Here is an 8,670-nt window from a genome sequence, read left to right as displayed (position 1 = left end):
CTGGAAAGCCCTGGATGTCTACTTTCCAACGCAATTGAAAGCGCACCATTTCGAGTTCTGTAGCTCCAGAAAATCCACTTTGAGTGCAGGGAGGTCAGAATCCAACAGCATCAGCAGTCCTTTTTCAACCTCTGAATCTGATTTTTGCTCAAGTCCCTCAATTTCAGCCAGAAAATACCTGAAATCACAGAAAAACACACAAACTCATAGTAAAGTCCAGAAATGTGAATTTAACACAAAATCTATTAAAAACATCCCTAAAAGTAACTAGATCCTACTAAAAACATACTAAAAACAATGTCAAAAAGCGTATAAATTATCCGCTCATCACCAAGCTTTCTGATAGTGGATGCAGGTATTAAGTTGATGCTTGCCCCAAGATCGCATAAGGCTGTCTTGGTGCAATTACCTTCTAATATGCATGGTATCAGAAAACTCCCAGGGTCTTTAAGCTTTTCAGGAAAGCTCTTCAGAATGACTGCACTGCATTCTTCAGTGAGGAGAACTCTTTCTGTTTTCTCCAATCCTTTTTATGACTCAAGATCTCTTTCATGAACTTGGCATAAGAAGGTATTTGCTCGAGTGCTTCTGCTTATTTCAAGAGTCCTGAGATAATCTGCAAAGCGAGCAAATTGCTTATCCTGTTCCTCTTTCCAGAGTTTTTGAGGATAAGGTATCTTGGCTTTATATTCCTCAACCATAGTTGCTGCAGGTTTATTGCCTACAGAAGTGGTTGAAGAAGCGGAGATGATGTAAAGTAGAGAAAATATTTTTATTTATTTATTTATTAATTTATTTCGAAAATAAAATAAAAATAAATAAAAGTGGGTGAAGATTTTCGAAAAATTGAGGAGAAAGAAAGTGGTTAGGAAGTTTAAAAAAAAATCTGAATTTTAAAAATTGATTTTCGAAAAAGATGCTTTAAAATAGAGAGAAAATATATTTTTAAATTTTAAGAAGAGAGAGAAAAACAATAAGATAGCACAAGATTTAAAATTTTTAGATCTAATGCTCCTTGTTTTCGAAAATTTTTGGGGGGAAAACACCAAGGAACACCAAACTTAAAAATTTTAAGATCAAGATACAAGGAAAACTCAAGAACACTTTGAAGACTCAAAAGAACACAAGAACACAAAGGAAGAACACCAAACTTAAAATTTTTTTAGAAAACCAAAATAAATTTTCGAAATTTTTTTTTTTTTTGAAAAATCAACAAGAAAACACCAAACTTAAAGTTTAGCACAGGATTTAATAGAAAAAAATATTTTTGAAAAAGATGTTAAAAATATGATAGCCAATTACCATGAACATAAACACCACGTTCTAACTAATTGAGCTATAAATTTAAAGTGTTTTAACAAGGGATAAATAACAAAAGACTCTAAACCAAAAAAGAAAAATTTTTCCTAGTCTAAGCAACAAAATAAACCGTTAGTTGTCCAAACACGAACAATCCCCGGCAACGGCGCCAAAAACTTGGTGCACGAATTGTGAATCACACTTTTCACAACTCGTACCACTAACCAGCAAGTGCACTGGGTCGTCCAAGTAATACCTCACGTGAGTAAGGGTCGAATCCCACGGAGATTGTTGGTTTGAAGCAATCTATAGTTATCTTGTAAATCTTAGTCAGGAAGTCAATTATTTTTATCAGTTGAATTGCGAATAACCAAGGGAGCATAAATTAAAGGTTACTTGTTATGCAGTAATGGAGAATATGTTGGAGTTTTGGAGATGCTTTGTTTTCTGAATCTCTGCTTTCCTCTGTCTTCTGATTCACGCACGCACGTCCTCCTTTGGCAAGCTGTATGTAGGGGGTCACCGTCGTCAATGGCTACATCCCATCCTCTCAGTGAAGAATATGCTCACATGCTCTGTCACAGCACGGCTAATCATCTGTCAGTTCTCGATCATACTGGAATAGGATTCTTCGTCCTTTTGCATCTGTCACTAACGCCCAGCACTCGCGAGTTTGAAGCTCGTCACAGTCATTCGATCATTGAATCCTACTCGGAATACCACAGACAAGGTTTAGACTTTCCGGATTCTCATGAATGCCGCCATCAGTTCTAGCTTATACCACGAAGATTCTAATTAAGAGATCTAAGAGATACTCATTCAATCGGATATAGAACGGAGGTGGTTGTCAGGCACACGTTCATGGTTTGAGGAAGGTGATGAGTGTCACGGATCATCACCTTCATCACAGTTAAGCGCGAATGAACATCTTAGATAGGAACAAGTGTGTTTGAATGGAAAAGAGAAATACGTGCATTAATTCATCGAGACACAGCAGAGCTCCTCACCCCCAACAATGGAGTTTAGAGACTCATGCCGTCAAAGAGTACAAAGTTCAGATCTAAAATGTCATGAGATGTAAAATAAGTCTCTAAAAGTTGTTTAAATACTAAACTAGTAGCCTAGGTTTACAGAAAATGAGTAAACTCTGATAGATGGTGCAGAGATCCACTTCTGGGGCCCACTTGGTGTGTGCTGGGGCTGAGACTTAAGCAATTCACGTGCATAAGGCTGTTTTGGGCATTCAACGCCAGGTTTGGGTCCATTTCTAGCGTTGAACTCCAACTTTTGATCCTTTTCTGGCGCTGGATGCCAGAATTGGGCAGAGAACTGGTGTTGAACGCCAGTTTACATCGTCTATCCTTGTGCAAAGTATGGACTATTATATATTGCTGGAAAGCCCTGGATGTCTACTTTCCAACGCAATTGGAAGAGCGCCATTTCGAGTTCTTTAGCTCCGGAAAATCCACTTCGAGTGCAGGAAGGTCAGAATCCAACAGCATCAGCAGTCCTTTTTCAGCCTGAATTAGATTTTTGCTCAACTCCCTCAATTTCAGCCAGAAAAATACCTGAAATTACAGAAAAATACACAACTCATAGTAAATTCCAGAAATATGAATTTTTCCTAAAAACTAATAGAATTAAACTAAAAACTAACTAAAATATCCTAAAAACTATATGAAATTAACCCCAAAAAGCGTATAAAATATCCGCTCATCAAGGGCGCAGATCCTGAGATTCCTATCCAGTCAGAGCCTCCACTCCAGCAGATAGATCCTCTTACACTTATCCAGTCTGCAGACCCTCAGGCCTCCACAGAGCCTCCAGCAGCCCATCCTTCCGGAGATGACACTCCTTCACACCCAGCTTGAGTGAGCATCGAGGACGATGCTTTATTTTAAGTGTGGGGAGGTCGCCATCTCTGGCGTATCTTTTTGGTGAACCACTACAGACTCTTTTATCTTATTTTGGTTATTTTTCTATATTTTTATCTTTATTTTTATTTTTTATCTTTCAATACTTATACATTGTCTTTTTTTTTATGTATTTTTATTTTATTTCTGTATTTTGCACTTTAGTTCATACCTTAGCCAGTTAGTTTAGTTGCAATTCTAACTTATTAGTTATAGAAAATATGGATTAATTAGTATAGTTTACCCTTTTTTGGCATATGATAGTTTGATTTAAATTAAAAATAAAAAGGAAGTAAACTAGAGACTTTAACATAACCAAAACAATCCACACACCTTGTATATATAGCATTACATGTTAGTTAGTTAACAACATTTCATCAAGGAACAACACTAAAACTTTAAAGGAACCCTAAGATTTACATTGAGAATAATGGGAACTCTTAATTTTTACTTGCATGACATGTATAACTGATATATGCTGTTTGAGCTGGAGGACACACAGCCTGTGAGTTTTGAGCTTAATTGTATCGTTACATTCAAACCATAATTTTTATTCCTGTGTGTTTGGCCCTTCTTTTTTCTGGTGTTCTTTACTTTGTTTTAATCTATATGTCCAATTATAGAGTATAGACACATACTAAGAGATGATTTAGGCCATCATTTGAATTTTTCCTCACTTATCCCAAATTAGCCTACCTTTTACATCACCCTTGTTAGCCCCCTTGAGCTTTTTAATCCCCTCTTGTTCTATAAACCACATTACTAGCCTTAAGCAGAAAAATAAAATAAAAATCCCAACTTGAACCCTTGGTTAGCTTAAGATAGAAATTGTGTATTGTTTAAGTGTGGGGAACTTTATGGGAACATGGATGATAGGAACAAAGGTAGAAACTTAAAAAGAATAAAGATGTTTAAAAAAAAGGATTTTTGGGAAGCATGCTCATGTGAAATCAAAACAATTGAATTACCATGTGCATTAAAAAAATATTTTATTTTTGGTATTTAATTGAGGGGATACAAAAAAAAATCCCCAATTGCAAAATAAAAAGAATCAATGCACATGTGACAAAGTTAAGTTTAATGCATGAGCTTGCAAATACAAAGTGAGAAAATTTGGGCAAATAGGTTGAGAAACTTTGATTTATAAAATATGTATGTTAGGTGAGATCTTAGACTAATCAAGGATTCACTTATTAGCTCACTTAGCCTTATACATATACCCTTACCTTTACCTTGGCCCCATTACAACCTTGAAAAAGACCTCATGATTTTTGTATGCCTATATTCTATAATTGTTGATTGGTTAGATGAAGAACATGGTTATAGAAAGTAAGGATAAAAGAAGAATAGAGTGATTAACCCAATAAACACTGAGTGACTAGAGAGTAAACACAAAATCCAGTGAGGGTTCAATAGCTCATCACCATATATCTCTACTTAAATTGTTAATTGTCTGGCAAGTTTGAAAAATATTTTTACCCATCTCAATTGTAAAAGTGCTTTAACATTATCTAGGGTTTGGTTATGCATATATGATTCCTTGAGAATGTGAATTAATTTAACTACATGTAAGTTTTATATGCATGTGAATAACAATTAAAATTGCATGATTCATTTAGGTAGTTTGCATTTAGAATAGATTGCATTGCATGAGATTCCACCACTTTAACCTTACCTTACTCTTTATCTTGAATTTAGCATGAGGACATGCTATTGTTTAAGTGTGGGGAGGTTGATAAACCCATATTTTATGATGTATATTGTGCTCAATTTAAGTGATTTATTCAACCCTTCACCCACTTATTCATGTAAATTGCATGGTTTTACTTTCCCTTCCTTATTATGTGATATATGTGAAATACATGTTTCCTATGCTTTAAAGATAATTATTTTAATCACCCTTTATTACCATTCGATGTTGTAATTTGTGTGTTGAGTAGTTTCAGATCTTCTAAGGCAGGAATGACTTAAAGGATGGAAAGGAAACATACAAAAATGGAAGGAAAGCACAAAATGGAATTTTTGAAGAAATTGGCAGTGACGCGAATGCATGGATGATGCGGCTGCATGCCTAGCGCGAAAAGGCAGCGACACGAATGCGTGACTGACGCGGATGCGCGCCTTAAGCAGAACACAGATGACGCGGACGCATGACCGAAGCGAACGCGTGATAAGGAAAACTCCAGATGATGCAACCGTGTGACCCACGCGGATGCATGACAGATGCCACGCACCAGAAATTACAGAAAACACTCCCAGCGATTTCTAAAGCCCTTTTCGGCCCAGATCCAAGTACAGAAAGCACAGATTAGAGGTTATAAAGTGAGGGAATGCATCCATTCAAAAGAGGCCTTCAATTATTCACTTTTCATAGTTTAGATGTAGTTTTTAGAAAGAGAGGTTCTCTCCTCTCTCTTAGGTTTTAGGATTAGGATTCCTCTTAAAGAATTTAGAATTTTAACTCTTCATCAGGTTCAATATTTCTTTTACTTTATATTTCTCTTTTACTTTCAAACACTTTAATGCTCTCATTTAATTACTTATGTTGCCAGATTGATTTATGAACTCTTTATGTTTAGATTGATTTTCTCTTATTAATGCAATTGAGTTATTCCAGATTTATAATTCTTATTTAGCTTTTCATATCCTTGGCTTTAATTGATTAACTGGAAATCCTTGAGTTATTAAACTTATTGTGATTGACTGTTATGTTTGCTAATTGAATTGAATTCCACTAACTCTAGTCTTTCCTTAGGACTTGGCTAGGACTTGGGAAATCTAACTAATTAGTTCACTTAACTTTCTCTTGCTTTCGTAAGGGTTAACTAAGTGGGATTAACTTCAATTCTCATAAGAATAACTAGGATAGGACTTCCGAATTTTCATACCTTGCCAAGAGTTTATTTTATAGTTATTCATTTATTTTACTTGTCATTTAAATTAATTGTTCCTTACTTTCAAAACCCCCAATTTACAAAATTCATAACCAATAATAAGAACATGCCTCCCTGCAGTTCCTTGAGAAGACGACCCGAGGTTTGAATACTTCGGTTATCAATTTTTAAGGGGTTTGTTACTTGTGACAACCAAAACGTTTGTAAGAAAGGACTTTTGTTGGTTTAGAATCTATACTTGCAACGGAAATTTATTCTGAATTCTAGACCACGCAAAAGTTCTCTCTTCAGACACCAAGGCCACGATTGATGACAAGTCATCTTAGCCCATTTTAGCTAGTCTTTTTCTTTTGTTTTCATTAGAATTATGCACTTTCTTAAGCTACAAGCAAGCTAATTGAGTAGATTTTCATGTTTCCCTTGATTGAACCAACCATATGATTTACATTCTGCAAATCACAAATCACCCAACCAACACTTGATTCGCTTGACTAAATCAACCACTAAACTAAAATTGCTCAATCCTTCAATCCCTGTGGGATCGACCTCACTTCCGTGAGTTTTTATTACTTGATACGACCCGGTACACTTGCCGGTTAGTTTTGGGTGTTTTGGTAGAAATTCGTTTCTCATCAAAATATCTCATCAACGATCCCACGGGATGATTAGATAGTCCTTAACGGGAAATATATCACACCTCCAGCAGCCACTGCTAGCCAGCCTGCAGAACCGGCCAAAGATATTCCTTCTGCTTCTACATCACAAGCACCTTCAACAAACCAACTGCTCCATCAGATACTTGAGAGGCTAGACCGGCTAGACCGGAAAGGAAAGCAAAGGGAGCGCCGTCACAAGCGCCGATTTACATACCTCAAGGAGCTGCTTGTTGGTAACCACCCACCTGAAGAAGAACCAGACACCCCGGACTCCACTTTATTTACCAGCACAGGGAGCCATGACGGTCCCGATTGTGGAGATGCTGCTACAAGCCCCCCTTTGTTCCTGACTGATGGCACCGAGGACGGTGCCAAGCTTTAAGTGTGGGGAGGTCGGTCAGTACCTGACTTTCGGAGGTAATTTTTCTTTCTTAACACCAATAGAATAGGATATTGATTTAATTTTTCTTTTGTTCAGGATAGGATAAATTGCATAGTAATAGGTTATTTGCATGCATGTTCTAATCGGTTGAAAATTAATAAGTTTATTTTTAAGACCCTATTTTTAAAAAATTTTACTAATTTAAATCAAAACTTTTGTGTTAAACTTGTTTGGAAGTTGTATTTGGAACATAGTTAAAAGCTAGAACACACAACCTGTGAGATTTGAGCTTAATTACATGGTTACATTATTTAACCATAAAAATTTTATTCTAGTGTGTTTGCTTCTCTATGATTGTAATCTATATTTTGTTCCATCCTATATGTCAAATATTTAATGTGTTTATATGCATGCATATGATTGAGGCCATTATTTTATTAACTCACTTATCCCAATTAGCCTACCCTTTCAATCACCTTTGTTAGCCAATTTGAGCCTTTTAATCCCATTTGTTCTATATTTTACAACATCACTAGCCTTAAGCGGAAAAATAAGTAATACCCCAAATTAAATCTTTGGTTAGCTTAAGATAGAAATTGTGTGTCAATTAAGTGTGGAAAACTGTGAGAACATGGGTTAACAAGGGAATGTGTTATGTTTTTACATTAATAAATTAATTAAGAATTTGGGTACCTACTCATGTGAAACTAAAAAAATTATAAATCCATGTGCATTGATAAGCTATGTTTATTTTTCAAAAAAAAAATCCCAAAAATATTCAATTGAATAAGTAATTAGATAAATGAATAAGGGGACAAAATTACCCCAAAGTTAAGTTCAATAAAAATCAATGCATATCTGATACAAGTTAAGAGAAAAGTTGATGAGCGAATAATTTATACACTTTTCGGCATTGTTTTTAGGTAGTTTTCAGTATGTTTTAATCACTTTTTAGTATATTTTTATTAGTTTTTATTCAAAATTCATATTTCTGGACTTTACTATGACTTTGTGTATTTTTCTGTGATTTTATGTATTTTCTGGCTGAAATTGAGGGACCTGAGCAAAAATCTGATTCAGGGGCTGAAAAAGGACTGCAGATGCTGTTGGATTCTGACCTCCTTGCACTCGAAGTGGATTTTCTGGAGCTACAGAAGCCCAATTAGCGTGCTCTTAATTGCGTTGGAAAGTAGACATCCTGGGCTTTCCAGCAATATATGATAGTCCATACTTTTCCCGAGATTTGATGGCTTAAACTGGCGTTCCAAGTCAGCATAAAAATTCTGGCGTTAACTGGCATAAAAGCTGGAGTTAAACGCCCAAACTGGCACCAGAGCTGGCGTTTAACTCCACGAAAAGCCTCTACATGTGAAAGCTTCAATGCTCAGTCCAAGCACACACCAAGTGGGCCCGAAAGTGGATTTCTGCATTAATTACTTATTTCTGTAAACCCTAGGCTACTAGTTTGTTATAAATAGGACCTTTCACTATTATATTTTTCATCTTTTGATCATCTTTGATCTTTT

Source organism: Arachis ipaensis, chromosome B07 (assembly GCF_000816755.2).
Source record: "Arachis ipaensis cultivar K30076 chromosome B07, Araip1.1, whole genome shotgun sequence".
NCBI classification, from domain to species: domain Eukaryota; kingdom Viridiplantae; phylum Streptophyta; class Magnoliopsida; order Fabales; family Fabaceae; genus Arachis; species Arachis ipaensis.
Note: the sequence above shows the minus strand (reverse complement) of the source record.